Below are 16,109 nucleotides of genomic sequence, written 5' to 3' on the forward strand. Positions count from 1 at the left end.
GCAGTGAAGGGAAAAAGCCAGGGAAAACTAAACACAGATTAGCTCTATGTGAACAGAGATATTTATTTTTCCTTAGAATTACACTTAAAACTTTAACTTGCAGGTTTAGGGGTAGGTGGGGGAAACCAATGTAGAGCTGTGCATAAAACACCTTCACAAAGCGATTGTTAGGTGCACACTGCTCACTGTAAAGATGTGTGATACCTTTCATTTCAGCACAGCCATGTTCCACAAGCACTAGAACAGCACCAGGCTCAGGCCATGCCTCCCTGGTGCTGGGAAACAGAGCTAGCCAGAGCTTTGCAAATTGCAAATTTAAAATAGCTAGCAATTTTTACCCAGTAGCCTACCTTTCACTGGGTAAGTTGCACTGAAAATTTTCTTTTGTGCTTTCTTTAGTTATTCAGGGTGGAAAAGTGGCTTGAAGCTGTGCCCCCAGCTGTGTCCAGCCCGTGTGTGCTAACATTCAACATCCTGTGCACTCAGATATGCAGGGCTAAATAAGGAGATGTCTTTAGGTTCTACTAAAAAGCATTTGGTTGACTGAAAATGTTGAAATGAGTCAATGCAGAAATGGCAACATCCTTCCTCTAAAAAATAAATACATAAAAACCCCCAGAATTAGTTATTTGCAATAAATAGTAAAAATTAAATTATTATTGGCTTTCACAATTGTTTAAAAAAGTATTTGGAAATAGGATGCTAGAGCCTTTGAGGAATGAAATATCCTCATTATTCTAGACAAACTCAAATGCAGCTGCTAGCAGTCCAATGGGGCTTTTTTTCCTTCCTTCCTTTCTTTATTTTTTTTTTGTAATTCTCTTTTCCACTGAACACCTTAATCCTATTGTAGAACTAGAAAAATACAGCTCCTGTGGAGAGCATAATACAATCTCACACCATTGTGCTTTTGATCTTAAATAAAATGCACCCGCATTTGGCTTTTTCTCTTTGCACCAGATTAGTTTTGGACCCAGGCACCCTTATTCCTTTCTTGTGCTGAACTGCAAGGAACTTTATCATGATTGTAAGGAGGAGTTGGCACAAAGCAAGTAGTAAAGGGGGGGGCAGTGCTCATGCAAAGAAAAAAAGGTGTGGGCAGGGAATGAATAGAGGAGAGTTCTGGAGGATGTGGGGAGGACACACAAAGCCTGGCAGGCTGACCCCTGGAAGTCTGGCTGCAGTCCCCAGGTCTGAGATGACCTGAGACAGAGCAAAGCCTCGTACCTGAGCTGTTCCAGTGCCTCCAGCAGCCATCCCCAGCAGGGTTTGCACGAGCAGGAGGGGGCTGAGGAGGTGTAGCTCTGACAGCCAGAGGCAGAACTTGGGCACGGCTGGTGACAGGGATGGTGCAGGAACAAACATCATCATCCCCCATGTGGCCACCTTTATCAAAAGCCTGAATTTCACTCAGAAGAGGCGAGTTTGAGGCTGGCTTAATGCTTGGGTTTTTTGGATACAATCAGGCTGTGGCCCTCGGTCTGTCCACTCCCTGTCTGTCCTGCCTGGCTCACTGCAGGCCCTGAGAGCCACGCTGCCCCCCTGGCACCCCAGCTGTGCAGAAATGCTGCTGCAGAGCTCAGAAGCTCCATTCCCCTGCCAGCCTGGCTTTTCCTTGGCTATGAGGAGTTGTGGGGCTGCCTGGAGAGCTGATGCTTGCACCCATACAGAGCTGGCCAAGCTCCCACGTGCCCTGCTCCCATCCCACCCACAGGACTCCCGTGGGAGTTCCTGCCACAGAGGTAGGGAGGAAGCCAAGAAAGAAACATTCCTCCAGCTCTTTTCTTTTTTTCTCCTTTTCCCGTCAGAGTTACCACCCTCTCTCACCACTCCTACAGAGAGGTCTGAAGTCTCACTGAATCAGCAGTTGTGAATATTATCTGTGCTGTTAATGGTTTGCATCTTTTTGCATGAAAGGGTAAAATCACTTAGGGACACACACACAGAGAAAAGATCATATACAGTAACATATCCAAGCACGGGGAAAAAAAAAAAGGTTGTAATGTTCATGAATTCCAGATGATGACTTTTTAAATCCCCAAGAAGGCAGTGAAATTGTTTGATTGTTCTTGTTAATTATTGGACTTGTCCCAGTATCAAATATTTGTAGAAGATAAGACTTCCCTCGTGGAGATGAATAATAACCGAACTTGCTCTTCTTTGAGCAATTTGGCTCAGGGCGCAGATTTCTGCGTTTCCCACTCTCAGGCTCGAACCCCGTCCAGCCGGCTTCGGCAAAGCACGTGTACAAACTGCTCCGTTAAAAATAAAAGACCCCGTAAGTAAACAAGCGAGGGAGCGAGCGGGAGGCGAGCCCGGTTCTCGAAAGCGTGACTTTGTCAGCGGCGGGTCCGCCACGCTCCAGCCCCGGGGCAGCGGGCCGGGCTCCGAGCGCCGCGCTGGGCACGGGCAGAGCGGCGGGGACGGCGCAGCTGCCCCGCAGCACGCAGGAGCCCCGGCAGGGCCGGCCGGCTCCCCGGCAGCCCGGGAGCGGCGGCGGGACAAGGAGGGACCCGCGGGGCCGGGGCAGAGCCGAGCGGGGACCCGGGGCACGGCGGGGGCTGCCCGAGCCTGGGGCTGCAGCAGCGCGGGGAGCCGCGGTCCCGCCGAGGTAACGCTGGGGCTGCGGGGACACCGGTGGGCTTGGAGCGCCGCGCCTCCTCATCTTCGGAGGGGAAGGGACCCCAAACTTCTGCCTCTGAATGGGCTCCTGCGCCGGGCTGGGGTGCTGAGGAGAGGGGATGCAGAGAGGGGGTGCAGCGGGCACCCACGCGTCCGTGCGGCACCGCGGCGCGGTGACACGGGCTGCCGGTGCGGGAGGTGCCGGCGGACACGCACACGCCCGCGGCCACGCAACTCTCGGCGTGTTTACTCTCAGCGAAAGGGCGGGAGGGGGGAGCGCCCCTCGGGCAGGACTCGGAGCGGCGTGCCCGGGAGCCGCGGCAGCCCCGCTCGGCGGAGAAGTTGCCGGGCGGAGCAGGGGGGCAGGCGGGGAGGGCTCGGTGCCGCCGCTTTGAACCGCGGGCTGTGGCGGCGGGCAGCCCCGCCCCCGCTCCCTGCGCGGCCGGCGAGGATGAGGATGAGGATGAGGATGGTGCTGGCGGCGATGGCCGAGCGCGGGGGCGGCGGGCGCGGCACTTACCGAGGGCCGCCAGGCAGGGCCGCCCCGGGGCGCGGCGGGAGGAGGTCGGGGACGGTGTGAGGCAGCCCCGCCGTGCCGGGGGGACTCCCCGCGCAGCCCCCTCCCCGCTGTCACCGTATCGCCTTCCTCCTCCGCCTCCTCCTCCTGCCGCTGCCTGCCGGGGTGCCGGCGGCGGCCAGGCGCGGCGCGGCGAGCCTCTCCTCCCCCATTGTTCCCGGTCTCCCTCTCCCTCTCCTTTTCTTTTTTTTTTTTTTTTTCTTCCCTTTTGTTATTTGCACTTGCATTGTGTTGTTTGTCTCTGAAGCCGCCTCATGACCAGCCAAGGGATTTCACCTCGTCCTTGAGAGACAGAGAGCGAGAAGGGGGAAGGGGTGGGAAGAAGGGGGGAGAGAAAGGAAGAGCTCACCAAACACCCATCTCCCGGTCCCTCCCCGCACCTCTGGCTCTCCCCTCCCCGCCAGTGTCTCACTTAGCACCCCGCGCCCGGAGGAGACATGACAGACAGCGGGTAGGTGCGCGGCTGCCGCCGTTTTAACTTTGTTCCTCGCCGCGGCCGCTCCCGGGGGGCTCCGGGGCCGGGCGGGGTGGGCGCCGCCGGGGGAGGCGGCGGGGCCGGCAGCCAGCCCAGCTCGGCCGGCTCCCTCCCGGCCGCTCGCACACCTCCCGAAGTTTGGCACAACTTGTCACGCCCCCCCTTTCCTCCTCCTCCTGCTGCTGCCGCCGCTGCCGCTCCGCCGCTGCGGGCTGGGGGCGGGCGGGGGCGGTGCGGCCGCGGTGCCCGCGCGTGTGCCGGGGCAGCGGCTGCTCCTGCCTGCCCGGGCATGGCTCAGCCCGCGGGATCCCGGCGGAGCCGGCGGACAGGAAGCTTTAAATTATTGTAATTGCCTCTCCGTGCGTGAGTGCCGAGCGGCGGCCGCCGCTGCCGGGGACGAGCGGGGGGTACGGCGGGCACCGCACCGGCTCCGGGGTGGGGGCACCGGCGTGAGCATCGTTCCGTGGTTCTGCCGGAAAGCGCCTTCCTCGCTTCTGCCCGAGCAGGAGGGTGGCTCTCTGGAAGGGCGCCGAAGGCTCTCGGTTCGCTCGTTTCGGCTCTTTTCCCCTCGAAAAGAAAGCGGGTCAGGGGGGAAAAGCGACTTCCCCGGCGGGGTGCGGAGCGCGGCCCCGCGGGTCCCCAGGCGCTGGCGCTGGGAGCCAGCGCTGCCTTCTCTGAAAAGTTCGGGGACTTTATTCCAGCCCGACTGCGATCCTAGAATAACCGGAGCCGCTCGCCGGGAGGAACGTGATCGGCTTTTCCCAGGGGATGGCATGCTGCCTCAGCCCTGTACTTTGGTCAAGGGTACAACCAATAGCGAGCTGTGGGATTTTGGGTAATAAGTGTGGGAATCTGCAAGAGGAGTAGGTCTAAGAGTGATTTGTTTTCTTACTGCTCATAATGGCCTCGAGCTTTTTTTTTTTTTTTTCTTCCTTTTTTTTTTTTTTTTTTTTTTTAACAAAACAGGCCAACGAAATAGGCACGTGGGAGATTTGTAGGCGTTCAACATCACAATCATCATCATCAACAGCAATACAGTAGGGACGTCCAGGAGGATGGTGTCTGATGAGAACCGTTTTCTCTGAGAGGCTGCTATCACATGCTGGCACAGGTAGCTTTTGCTATCATTGCTGAAACATTGACCTCTTCTAAAAGGAAAGCCAGCAATATCCTAAAATTAGAGAGAAAATGTTTTTTGGTTCTTTTTTTATTTTTAACAGAGCTGCATTTCACTCCATCTCTGTCAAAGAGTGAAATATTAAGTTTAGTTCAGATTAGGAAAAGAAGTTTGATTCCAGCTGTAGAACTGTAGGATAATGTGTGCTGGCTTTCATCCTCCCAGTTTAAATCCAGCTAGCTGTGCCCAGCCTTGCTGAAGTGAGCCACTCAGATTAAAAGGTGACTTCTTAGAGGAAGCTAGTACAAAGTTTTTCTTACAAAGAGCCAGTACAAAGATTTTCATCAAAGTATTTTATCACCTGAAATTTACCTGGAAACCGCTACTTGTATCTGCTGCTCTTAATCCTTCCCAGATCTGGAAGCTACATTATTGCCTCAGAAATTAAATCTTTGTCCTGCAAGCTGCACCGTTTACAGCTATCACATTGGAATTGCAGAGGGAGATATTTTAAATTTAGCTATAATATCTGTCCAGGTTAGAGCCAGCTTTGTTTTACAAGGCTTCTGCAGCTGAAGAGGGAGAGGCTGGCATGATGTGTTGCATCTTGCAAATGGATAGCATGTCTATTCTGACATGATTTGAACATGAAAACCCAATAAACACATGGTCATTATGCATGGAAATCTCACAGCAGAGCTTTCTGCTTGCACTTAGACTGTTTTGGTTGAGAGTTACACTATGAGGAGCACAAGACTTGAAAGCTGCAAGTGGCTTGTGTAAACAGATGGACATTTGAGACGTATTGATGGCTTCAAGTTAATTCAGTTAACATGTGGGTGCACATGTATTTAATTTAGCCTAGTGTAAGTTTTTGTAAGCAATGGAAGCTCGTATGTGCTTTTTAAAAAGAAAGTGGGAGCCTGTGGGTTTTGTCTGTAGGTCTTGGAGCTATGGATGTAGAGGCTCTTAGGGACTGTGACCATCCTGTTGTGATAGTCCTGTAGGCCCAGGTGAGACCTGACAGTTTTTCACTGAAGGTAGCTTGCAGATGAATTTTGAAATGATAAAGCACCCTGTGCTGAGAAAACCTAAAAGTGCTTAAACACATCTCCCTGCCCTCTCATTGTGCACGCTGCTCGCTAGAACCACTTAGGCTGGGCAACACCATTAAACTGCCAGCCCTGCTGTTTGCAGTGGGACAGTTCCTCACGGCTCAGGGTGAGGAAACCCAGCAGTTTTGTGTTGCTGAGCCTTCCAGGGAGGTTTGTGAGTGGCAGAGCTCTCCCTGCGCAGAGCAGGGAGGAGCTGGGATTTGGCATCCCTGGCGGTGCTGCTGCACAGCAGCCTGTGTGCAGGAGCTTTGCTTTTTCCTCCTTACCCTGAGATAAAACACTCTGATGTTGGCAAATGATACACCAAAAAAACACAGATCGTTTGTTGAAAAATAAGGACTCTGCAGCATTTTGGAGAAAGTAAATGAACAGTCCTTCTAAAAATACAGCAGTATGCTAGAATATTGCCAAAGCACTGCTCTGACGCTGTTGTAAGCTGTCATGTTTTTTGACCATTATAAATAGATTAGTATTATTGCAAGGATTTTTTTCCTATTAGCACAGAAGTTTTCTTTTTCCTGTTTTCAACATGAAGATCCTCACATGTTCCCTGAGCAGGCAGAGCTGTTCTCATACAGAAGGCAGTGGGAATCTTGCTGGTGAGGAAGTGGGCACTGCACCCCACTGGAATGGCCATCATAAAGCCTTTAAGTCTGCTGTGCTGTAAGTTCAGGGTTTTTTTTTTTGCAATCTGTTTTGCTTAATTCTCCTTATCTCAAGATATTAGATAATACAGTCCAGTTGATCACTTAGGATACAGTATATAGTCAAGTTCAGACCCAAATTTGGTTTGAACTGAGGCTTGAAACAAGAGTGAGCTCCTTTCCAGCAGCACTGAAGCGCTGGGGGCTTTGGAAGAGTTTTCTTTCTATTTCATGTTGTGCCCAGACCCAAAGTAAATTTCCTTGCAGGTTTGTGACCAAGCAGTACGACTAGGGAAATCGGCAGCCAGATCTGCTTCCTTTTGGGAAATTTGCTAACAAATAACAACATTCAGGTCAAGATCTGAGCATTGTGGTGCTGGCTGTGCTGCGCTCCACCTGCTTTGGGCACTGTGTGGAGAGCAAAGGCTGCATGTAAAGTGAATTTCCAGTGATTTATGTCCAGTGGAGTCCCCATGGTGCTGGCTGCACCATGGCCATCCTGGATAAGTGTCTGAGGATCCCTCTTGCAGTTCCTTGCCCAGGTCCCTGGCCTCTTCAGGCTAGTGCTGAATGCAGAGGGACATGCACAGCGCACTCTGTGTATGTAAAGTGCATTGTCTGAACGAGTCCTTCATTGCTTACAGAGCACTCATCCTCTCTGGCTGCACAGGTTTCTGGGTGAGGAGACCATACACTTCATGGCAGCCTGAGGAGGGTCTCCTGTAATATTTCTGACAGCTTTATTTTCTGTCTCCTCCAGCCTCTTTCTTTTCCTTTGAGCTGCAAGTGTAGATTGGAACGCAGGTAATACATAAGAGGATCCTTTAATATTGGCTATTTTCAGAGGCACAAAGGACAATTACTTTCTCTTCCTACTAACCTCCTGCTGGCTTACTAGCTGCTTGGGAGGCTGGTGATTTTAAGAATACCACTTTACCCAGTGCATCAAATACGGAGCAAATCTTTGCTCACCAAGATCCCAGTTCCTCCATCCAGTGGTAACACCAAAAATTGAACTTGAGTGGCCCAGAGCGCCAGCCCCTACTGTGAAGACTCATACAACCATCAGCACTTTTGAGAGTTAAATTTGATCCATTGGCCCTGAGCTGCGCTGACAATTGCCAGCTAAAAGACCTTTCAGTGAATTGTCCTTTAATAGAACTCTTCCCCTCCCCCATTCCCATTTCCTGTTGTTCTTTTAAATAAAAAGAAATCCTGGTGACAAAGCTAAAGTGTATTCTGTCATTATTGTTTGAAGAATAAAGTATTTGTCTATATTACAAGGAAATTAATTGCCTGAGAAGTGCAGGTCAGAGTTATTTTACAAGGATAGTATTCTTCACTCCTGCAAAATCTCAAGCAAAAATCCTCACACTATTTAAATGATATATTTTTGTTATAGTATTTGATCCTTTGAATGATTTCAGTTAAAATATATGGGAATTAATGCTGTATTAATGCTGCACTGGTCTGAGAAAGGACACTGAACACTTAGACCAATCTGTTGTGGTTTGTAAGCATGTCCTGAGCGAAACTGAGCAGGCTCATTGGGCCAGTGCATTTTGTAGCTTCTGCAAGGAGCAGAGTTTTACAGAAGATGAGCCAAATAAGACCTCATCTTGTAGAGGAGTGACTTTCATTATTGTCTCCTGGTGCCTAGAAAGGGAATCCAGGTTTTACCTGAAATGGGTCAGAAAGGTTTTAGTAATGCTCGTGTCTGACTCAGCAGGCCCATGTACTCAGAACTTGGCTTTGCCAGTCCAAGCCTAGTGGGATGTGCAAGGTAGAACTGGAGGGTTACTAAAATTGTTTTTAAGGTCTTACTACTGCTCTTAGTGGCAGTGATCTTAGTTGTTGCATTTAATTAAATTTCTTTTAATTTAATTGAAACCCAGACTCTCAGCATTGCTTTTGGGTTAAGCAGGTGAGAAGGATGGCTAGGACAGCAAGGATGGCATAGGGTGAAATTGCCAGCTCCTAGCTGAGCTTCTCCTCCTTTAAGTTTCTTTGCCCATGTTTTGGTGGACTGGGGACAAAATTCAGTTGAGCTTGCTCTGCTCAGAAGCTTTGAAACAGATTCAAATATGGCTTGCAGTATCTTCAACTTCTACAGGGAGTAAGTGAACAAAACAGCTTTAAATTAAACTGAGTGCCATATTGTGGTTTGTAGCAGTCGGTCTAAAGATACATTTAATTAAACTGGTTCAATTTCTAAACTAGGACCATGGAGTCTACCTTTCACACTGCTATAAAATCCTTGTGTATGAGCAAGCTTTCAGTGTAATGAAAAAGGCTGGGGGACACACTTGTGATCCTCAGCTAACCAATTAAATATTTACTTAATAAGGATCTAGAAGTTAATTTTGCAATCCTTTTTTTTTTAAATGAAAGCAAAATACCTATTACATGGCTGAGTCAGTGCCTTTAGTCAGGGAATAGAGGAGTTGCTTTTCTTAGCTGGGAACACCATTTTAATGTCCCAACCGACCTTCCAGCAGGAGATTAGTCCTAATAGACCAGGTTTACACTGAAAAAGATTCAGAAGCCATTAGAGAAGAGAATGAGAAAATGATAGAAAATGAATGGTTTTCGAGTGATTTCCGAGCAGATTGAATTAAAGCCAGGTGCTCACTTCTGTATTAAAGAATTTTCTTACTGAAACAGAGAAAGTACCTATTCTGTGACAGTGATTGTTGCCCCAGATGTCACACTGGTGGAGTCTCCTCCAGTGACTCTGGAAGGAGCCTGGGGACATTGGGGTAGCCAGGGAAAGGCAGCTCTTGTGGCACTCTGTGCTGTCCCTATGTGACATCCAGGAGCACACAACTGGCTTTTCACTGGGATGAACTTCCCCCTTATGCTGTGGCATCAAAGATCATGCTGCTCGTGTTGTTATAGACAAGGGCATAAATAATATCAAGAAATGCAATGTATGTGTCCATTGCCCTTCTGTTTAACAACAAATGCCTGGAAGCTATGCAAAATATATCAAAAGTGTATTAAGTCACGGAAAAGGGAACGTGTTAATGCAATGTTCTGCTTTACAAATTCAAATCTGGAAGAAGAGCGTGTTCAGCAGGAGATAGTGTGCTCTTTCCTGTGCTGCAGGTTGGTTTGATGTCTGTAGTTGTGGGCAGGCAGCCTCCAGGAGCAGGACAGGAGGACTGGGAGCAAAGAGGTATTTGTGTGATTCTGTGGTGCATTCAGCACCCTGTGGTTGAGATTTACACATACAGGATAATTAATTAATTCAGGTTTGAGAGTCACACACTGATTACTCAGGCAGTGTGTGCACAGGTAGGGTAACCACTGAGTTCCTGATGGAACTTGTTGCTCAGATCCCTTTTGAGCCTCCTGCAGACCGAACAGACAGGGCTGGGATAGAAACAGAGAAGTGCTTGTCACTTCTGCAAAACAGCTTCCAATTGAAACCTGAAATTAGATGTAATGAGGCATTCCCACAAACAGGGCTGCTGTAGGTAAGTAGCAGTTTGCACAGGATGATGGAAGTTCTGCAATAATATTAATTCTCATGAGAGGCTACAAATGAGTAAATGCTGATGAATATGTACCAATGTGTGAGTGTGAGTTTGGTGCTTCTGAAAGGCAGCTGGCAGTTCTGGAAGCTGAAGGATGGAGGAGAGCAGCCCAGGGAAAGTGTACAGTGATCCCCTGGGATGTGCAGGGTATGGGGCTCAGCTCTGCAGCCCTTTGAGGCTCTCTCAGTAAAATGTGTGCAGGGGATCCTCCAACACATTTCAAACCCATGCTTGGGCACTCCATGTGGTGCTTTCCTCCCACCCCAGTCCCAGGATGCCATTAGAGCAGTGTCTCACCCTGTGTGAGGCAGAATGAGAACCTCTCTGAATGAGAGCAGTGCCTGTGTTTCCATGAGGAGCCCTGGAGGGGAGGGAAGCACCTTCTAGCACCTTCCACAGATGTCCCACTGTTCTTTTAATAACTCATGCACTGTGCTGGCACAGAAAGGGGCTCCTAGTGAGAGGTAACAAGCTGAAATGGGGTAGAAAACGGAGAAACCAACAGATTCTAATCCTTAAAGTGGATTGGAGGTAAAGGCGTGGGTCCTGTGGTGTGAATAGCAGCAGCAGTTGCATACCCAAGCTCCTCTGCCATGCATGCAAACATAAAGAAGTAGCTGTAAGAGGGAAGATGGAAGAAAAATGCTGTTGCACAATAGTAAAAGGTTTTCAGAATGTGAGATTTTTCTTCTTGCTTTGCTTAGTTTTAAAATCTGTGGTTTTACATGCAAGAAAAAAGGAAATATGTACTTGTATAACTGTACAGTTTTCTGCAATTGTTTTTATCTCAACACCTGAGTATGAGTTGTAGAGGTGTGCTTTATGGCCGTGTTTAAGAACAATATTTAAGTATAGCCTTAGCTTTAAAAATTCATGTAAATTAAGCAAAACATGAGTTTACAAGCATGGTGTTAGTTAGATGAATGAGATTTCAATGCAGCTATGCATTTTTAAGACCATGCAGACAGTGACCCACTGACCTTCAGGGTGATTTAGGTGCCCTAAGTAATTCTAACAGAGGGGAAAAGAAAAAAGTTCATTTTCTAAGTTACCTGTGGTGTTAAACATTGTTCAGAAAAGCTGCAGGGACAGCAACGAGTGGGTGTGAGAAGTGTCCCCCAGCTCCCCCAGGATTTACATGGATTCTAGCTCCAAGGAGTGATACTGAAGACGTTTAAAATTTTTAATAATACTAGCAAAGTTTGGGATCTCTAGGTCCTTCTACACTTTTCTTTTCTTTTGTATCACTGGGGATGTTGGCCAGGTGGGACCATGGGTGGCCACCTGCCTGGGCAAGGCCAGTGCCAGATGGGGACAGTCATGGTTTTGTACAGCTGAGGCTTGAAAACTTTAAGGATGGAGGTTTGTTTAGGGTTGTTTTAGGGTTTGCTAGGGTTGTTTTGGTAGGTTGTATTTGTTTTGAGTTATTTAGGGTTGTTTTAGGGTTTCTTAGGGTTGTTTTGGTAGGTTGTATTTCCCTGATTATATTTCAGTTTGCTTTACGCTCTTGTTAAGAACATCTGAGCATTATGGGCCTGGTTTTCTACCTGCTGCTGTCGAGGCAGAATTTGCTGTTTGTTTTAGTCTATTGATGCTAAAACCTTGACGCGGTGAGCTTGTGGTTCGCCACTTAAGTGTGCATCCATGTGGGATTTTGATAAGTGCAGAAAGAAGTTCAGCAGTCAGTGTTCAGTGATGTTCTGTTTCCAAATCCAGCTGTTTCCAAATCCAGCTGTTGCAAGTAAAAAAGTAGCAAAACACTTTAAAAACATCTGACTGAACCATTGAGTGTTTTGCTGTTGGTTTCCTTTATTTAGCAGGACAGGGTTTTGCCTTCTTAGGCTGTTCAGAAAGCGTGGAGTCTTTTCAGTGCCCTGATAGGCTTTGGCTCAGCCCCTTGTACAGCTTCCCGTGCTGAGCTTTTGTTTGTCACAGCTCCAGCTCAGGAGAGCAATGAGTGGGGTGTTTCTGTGGAGGAGCTGTGGACCTCTTTGTATTGAGCATAAAGAAAGTGGGGATGTGTGTCGGGAGGCAAATGAAAGCATATTGTTTTTAATAAAGTGTCACCTGCAATGCGCTTCTAAACAAACCTCTGCACGGCCAGGGATGGGGCCTTTTCACTTGAAAGACACTATCTCCTTCTTCTAAACATTTGCACAGCAAAGTAATGCATTATTGCATTTTCATAAATAATTGAAAAGCAACTTAAAAGAAAGTAGGCCAACTGAAAAAAAAAAAAAAAGAGAAAGTGTTGGTTTCAAATTTGAAAGAGGAAAAATATGTTTCCTTCTTGATAGCAAGTCAGTTAAATGTTATTAAATCCCATTTTCCCACCCTGACATGACCAAAGACAAATCTGAAAATTGACAGTTTCATTTGAAAGAGAGAGAAATGGGGGAAAAGGTTTTGAAACGCTGAGTTTGGTTTGGATTGTTTCTCTTTCTTTTTTTTTTTTTTCTTCTTTTTCTTTTTTTAAATCCTCCCCATAAGAAAGGAATGGTGACCCTTTATCAGTTTGCAGGACGCTGAGGAGCAAGTCTCTTCTGGGTGCCATTTGCCGTGCTGGGCTGTAATAATGCGAGTTATTTTAGAACTGTGCATACGTTAGTGTTCTGGCGCAGCATGATACAATAATGTGTGAAAAAGCATAAGATCACACCTTGGTGAAACTTGCAGATTTCCTGCATAATCCGACAGTGAGCTCTTGTCAGGTTTTGACTATATGTAAAGTGAGAACAAAGTTTCCAGAAGCAACGCGCGAGCCTTGGATGCGTTTGGAGTGGCTGGGTGGGGATTGTGCCCTGACGTGGCTCCGAGCCTGGCTCTGAGCACTTCAGCCCCACTAAAGTGCCCAGCAGGTCTCCTCTGGGGCTTCAAATTGGGCAAAAGCTTCAGCTCTTTGCTGAATGGGAGCTTTCATTTTACTGGTGCTGAGGAAGACCTTTGAGTAAATTTTTTACAAACCATCAGTGACAGGATCAGTTTTCTGTGCCATGCAGTAGGATGGGTCTGGTGACACAGCCAGGCTCTGGGAAAGGTTTATGGCCATGGCTCTCTTCACTGGCCTGAGGGCACGTTGGTGCCAAGCTGGTTTGGCTGAAGGAAGTGGGAATATTCAGTTTCTATTTCAGTTTTTCTTGCTCTCCATGCAAAATGAACACCAGCAGGGCCTTTGCCTGGGCCCTGGTTTTGGCTGTACCAGATGTTAGAAGGAATTGCTGGGTGAGGTCCTTCCATCAGGCAGGAGGCCTGACCAGGGAGCCCCAGCAATCCCTGGCATGGAGATCAACAGATCCCATGTATTAATGTGCTTTTTAATATGCTTTTAGATTAGTATTGTTCAAAGAGTCTACCCCAGTGAAAATGAGCTTCATGCAACTGATCCGTCCTCCAGAGCAAAAAATGTGCATTCTCTCCTGCTTTCCTCCCAGCTTTACTCTGTCTCCTTTCATTTTTTATAACCAGTGAGGCTGTGTTTCAAGTCCCTGCCCACCATTTCCAAAATGTGTGATATATTTGTTAAGGATTTGGAATTTGGGCTGCTTCAATATAACTTTGTGTAGGTTTTGTAGAAACACCTGACATGTGTGTTTAGTTCCTAAACACCTTCTGTGCTTGATTTATCCTCACAGGTTGTCAAGGTATTCAGATGACCTGAAACTGAGGAAGTGAGAGGGAGCTCAGCTGGCAAAAGTCTGACATTGAGTCTGACTGCGGCTCAAATTTGTTTTGCAGAGTTGAGCCCAGGCTGCGTGGGCGGTGAAGAAAGCCTTCTTCACTTCACCATTGTATCCAAAAATCTCTGAGCAGCAGGGATTTTTTGCAGGTGATGAATAACCTAGTTAGCTCACATTGATTGCATGGGTGACAGCTCTCCTTGGAGGAGCCATGGTGGGGATTTGTGTTCCTGGGTTCCTCAGTGGGGATTTGTGTTCCTGGGTTCCTCGGTGGGGATTTGTGTTCCTGGGCTCCTTGGTGGGGATTTGTGTTCCTGGGTTCCCTGGTGGGGATTTGTGTTCCTGGGTTCCCTGGTGGGGATTTGTGTTCCTGGGTTCCCTGGTGGGGATTTGTGTTCCTGGGTTCCTTGGTGGGGATTTGTGTTCCTGGGTTCCTTGGTGAGGATTTGTGAGCCTGAGTTCCTCAGTGGGGATTTGTGTTCCTGGGTTCCCTGGTGGGGATTTGTGTTCCTGGGTTCCTCAGTGGGGATTTATGTTCCCAGGTTCCCTGGTGGGGATTTGTGTTCCTGAGTTCCCTGGTGGGGATTTGTGTTCCTCGGTTCCTTGGTGGGGATTTGTGTTCCTGGGTTCCTTGGTGAGGATTTGTGAGCCTGAGTTCCTTGGTGGGGATTTGTGAGCCTGAGTTCCTTGGTGGGGATTTGTGAGCCTGAGTTCCCTGGTGGGGATTTGTGTTCCTGGGTTCCTTGGTGGGGATTTGTGTTCCTGGGTTCCTCGGTGGGGATTTGTGTTCCTGGGTTCCTCGGTGGGGATTTGTGTTCCCGGGTTCCCTGGTGGGGATTTGTGTTCCTGGGTTCCTCAGTGGGGATTTGTGAGCCTGGGTTCCTTGGTGAGGATTTGTGTTCCTGGGTTCCTTGGTGGGGATTTGTGTTCCTGGGTTCCTTGGTGGGGCTTTGTGAGCCTGGGTTCCTTGGTGGGGCTTTGTGAGCCTGGGTTCCTTGGTGGGGATTTGTGTTCCTGGGTTCCTTGGTGAGGATTTGTGAGCCTGGGTTCCCTGGTGGGGATTTGTGAGCCTGGGTTCCTTGGTGGGGATTTGTGTTCCTGGGTTCCTTGGTGGGGATTTGTGAGCCTGGGTTCCTCAGTGGGGATTTGTGTTCCTGGGTTCCTTGGTGATGATTTGTGTTCCTGGGTTCCCTGGTAGGGATTTCTCAGCCTGGGTTCCCTGGTGGGGACACTGGGTGGGAGCTCCTCTTTGGGAGGACCTTTGGGAGGTTCTTTGGGAGATCCTCTCAGGCAGAGAAACCATGACCTGGACATCTGACCACCATACATGAATTACTTCTTTACATTTGCCATTGCTGTTGGCCGTGGCTCAGCAGCTTGGCTTCAGAACTTTTACCCCCACTGGATATATTTTTAAGGTCCTGTTATCCCCAACTGTGATCACCAGGCAGATCTTGAGGTTAGATATGTGGAGGATGCTCCCAACCCAGAGTCCCTGTGTGTTGTCACAGAATTTCCCTTCCCTTTGGCTGGCCTGATGGTGTCACCTGGGGTGACAGGCCAGTCCTGTGTGCCCTGGAGGTGCCTTGCTAGGCTGAAGGAGGGTTTCTGGGCAGGAGGCAGAGGTGCTGTTGATGCAGCACAGTGTGCCTCACTGTTTGTGTTATTACTGTTTTACATTTGTATTTGCAAGAGGAGCATATTGATGACTGCGTGTTAAAACTCTGTCTTTTAGTGCCTCGCTTGCTTTCCGAAAAAGGAAGAAAGCTACGTTCTTACTTGGAAAACCAGAATTGCACTGGAGCTGTGCTCATCCATGATCAAGTGCAGGCAGATTAGGGCACGGTGTATAAATTGCCTTCGTGTTCTTTGGGTTAGCAGCTGTCAAATAAGTGATTACAGGCGTTGGCATCGCTTTGCTTCCCATGATGGCTGTGAAACAGGGATGGAAATGGAACAGATGCCATTTAATGTGGACCAGCACCCAGGTTCTGGCTCTGGGGCTGCCTCTTCTTGCCTCATGGCCAAAGTTTCTCAGCATCTTTTTTGCTTTAATTCCTGTGGACTTATAAATGGGGATAATAGTGCTCACTCACTTTACAGGAGACTTCTGAGGCTGTTTGGTATTTGGTGTTTTTTTGGTATTTGGTTTTTGTTTTGGCATTTGGGATGCCAAAGATAGTGAAAGATAGAAAGTATATGCTAGAGCATTAATGGTGAGATTAAACTGAAAAATTCTGTTGAGACTGAGGAAAATTACTGCTCCTAGACAAGCTTTGCTGTGCTGGGTGGTGTTAAACTTCTGCAGGAAGTAATTTTTTCAGGGATTGTTTTGGGGTGTCA

The 16,109-nt window shown here is 48.3% G+C and overlaps 1 protein-coding gene across 6 annotated transcripts in view; it reads left to right on the top strand.

Moving 5' to 3' along the window:
- The first annotated feature begins 2,215 nt into the window (after positions 1-2,215).
- SOX5 (SRY-box transcription factor 5) overlaps positions 2,216-16,109 on the top strand; it is a 595,693-nt gene continuing 581,799 nt past the window's right edge. For 2 of the 6 annotated variants that reach the window (XM_063155720.1, XM_063155714.1), the window contains exon 1: positions 3,505-3,650. The gene's annotated coding sequence lies outside the window, so the exon portion shown is untranslated. Of the gene's footprint in view, positions 2,279-2,576; positions 2,612-3,503; positions 3,651-3,971; positions 4,020-16,109 lie in introns of those variants that run through there. The other 4 variants (XM_063155718.1, XM_063155717.1, XM_063155723.1 and 1 more) reach the window with 4 other exon arrangements.

The sequence above is a fragment of the Melospiza melodia genome, chromosome 4 (assembly GCF_035770615.1).
Source record: "Melospiza melodia melodia isolate bMelMel2 chromosome 4, bMelMel2.pri, whole genome shotgun sequence".
In the NCBI taxonomy this organism is placed as follows: Eukaryota; Metazoa; Chordata; class Aves; order Passeriformes; family Passerellidae; genus Melospiza; species Melospiza melodia.